This window comes from Bison bison, unplaced genomic scaffold (genome assembly GCF_000754665.1).
Source record: "Bison bison bison isolate TAMUID 2011002044 unplaced genomic scaffold, Bison_UMD1.0 scf7180017864108, whole genome shotgun sequence".
In the NCBI taxonomy this organism is placed as follows: Eukaryota; Metazoa; Chordata; class Mammalia; order Artiodactyla; family Bovidae; genus Bison; species Bison bison.
In genome coordinates, this window is record NW_011494680.1 from 8430872 (window position 1) to 8433275 (window position 2404).

Consider the following 2404-nt stretch of genomic DNA (forward strand, 5'->3'; position numbering starts at 1 on the left):
CCAAGGAGTGGCGAGGCAGCCGCCCACTCTGCCCAGGTTGCCGGAGGGGCCCTGCCGGGTGCCTGAGTGAAGGCAGGTCTATTCCAGGCCTCGCTGCCTCCGCGCAGTCTGAGCCAGGACTTGACTCAGTTTCAGAAACGGAGTCTCCTCATGGAGGGAACACCCAGGGCCAGGCTGGCCCTTGGAACCAACACATTCTCCCATGTGTGAAATCCTCCAACAGAGCCTTCAAGATGCATCCCTATAGGTTACAACCCAGACAACCTCTTAAAAACCTGTTATTTTGCCTAGAAATATGCCGTGCTGGCTAAGTCGCTACAGTCGTGTCTGACCCTTTTCGACTCCATGGACTGAAGCCTGCCAGGCTTCTCTGTCCATCGGATTCTCCAGGCAAGAATATTGGAGTGAAAAAAAAAAGAATACTGGAGTGGGTTGCCATTTCCTCCTCCAGGGGATCTTCCGGACTCAGGGATCTCCTGCATCTCCTGCATTGGCAGGCGGGTTCTTTACCACACCCCCGGACCATCTACCCTGAAGATCTCTCCACCTGTGCCTCTCCACACCTGCCTCATGGCTCCCCCACCCCCACCTGCTCCTCACCTGCTTTCTGGGCTATTCTCTCCCCACCACCCCATCTGTGAGCCTCGTGTCCTGATGATGATGAGATCACACCGCATTGAGTGATGAGATGCTCTCAATTATGTGCATGGATCCTGGAGCCAGGCCGTTTCCTCAGACCCGGCCCTGTACTCATGCTCTTTGCCCTGGGACACACACTACCTTTGTGGATGGCCCTTTTGCATCCACAGCTGTAAACAGGGCTCACCCAGGGTGCCTCTCCTCGGGTTGCTGCAAGGATTAGTCCAGCACTGATCTTGCAGAGACCCTAGAGCTGGACCAGACTGCAGAGCTGTTACTGCACTTTGACCTGTCTAAGACCATCCTCAACGGGGTTGTCAACCCACTATTAAATTTCTACTCTCAAGTATCTTTGAGTTATGTGCTAGACACCAGGCATATGTACGTTGCTCACAAAAAGACGTACCCTCTGCTTTTCAGAGACTCATAGTAAGTATTTATGCTTCTCTCCAGAGCCCCTTGTGACCACACAGTGAGTGACTCCTCCTCCCTTCCTTTTTTCTTCTCTTTTTAAAATATTTGTTTATTTATTTATTTGGCTATGCAGGCTCTTTGTTGAAGCATGTGGGATCTAGTTCCCTGGCCAGGGATCAAACCCTGGCCCCTGGCATTGAGAACAAGGAGTCAGCCACTGGACCACTGGGGAAATCCCCTTCCCTTTCTCCTTTCTTTTTCCTCCCTCCCTCCCTGCCTTCCTTCCCCTCTCCTTCCTTTCAGCAAATACAAGTCTGATGCTGCCCTATGCTGGGGGTGCTGCTTCGGAGAGCAAGGTTGCTCCTCCATGGGATGAACTAACACTGGAGAAGACAAATAATAAATGCATACATGGATAAATAATATGACTCAGGAGAGCAATAAATACTCCACAGAAATCCGGAAGGGAGGGTGTACGCTGCCATGCGATGTAGCTGCTCGGTCTGGGCGCCTCTGCTGAGTGAGATGGGTGGGGGTGCAGGGTAGGGGCACAGGAAGGGTGGACTTGGTCCAGATCTGGGGGAAGAGCCATCAGGCAGGGGAGAGGGCGCCTTCAGAAAGGAAGTGGGGGATGCAGAGGGAAATCGTGGTCTGCTTGGTCCTCAAAGGTGTGCGGTCAAGGCTTGGTCTTGATCCCAGTACAATGGGAAGCCTCAGAGGGAGAAGGTGACATGATCCAATGCATACTTATAGAAGGCTCCTCTGCCTGCGAGAGGCATGTGGAGAAGAGTCCAAGGAGTGAGGGGATGACCAGATGGGCGGCAGTGGAGGCAGGTACCAGCCCGGTCCCGAGATGCTGGTACTGACCCTACAAGGCAGTTCCTGAGCTCTGGTCTCTAACTTCAGCCTTTTCATTTTTTAAAAAGCCAAGTAAGAGCTAAGTAGTTTTTCTGTTGTCAGAATCACAGCCCCCAAACCTTAATCTTATACTAATTAGAGGGGTTTAATAGGAGAATATGTTAAGAAAAATTTAAAACACGTTTCCCACAAAAATTTTTATATACCAGAAATGGAAGAGACAAATTCAGTCCTTTCATCTCTATCTGATTCAAGTTAGTGTTGATGTAGTTTTAAATATCTCCTGTGGTGAGTCTTCATTGTTTCTTAAAGGCAATTGTTTTCATATTTCAAACATCCTTCTAGTAAGAATTTAAATTGTAATTTTTTTTTCTATTTTAAACTAACAAAGAGTCAGTGAATGTATATTCAGTATAAGAAGAGCTGACTGGGGGATTTAAAAAATTGTGACACAATACTTTTGAACTAACTTCTTAGGTTTACTAAATTATGT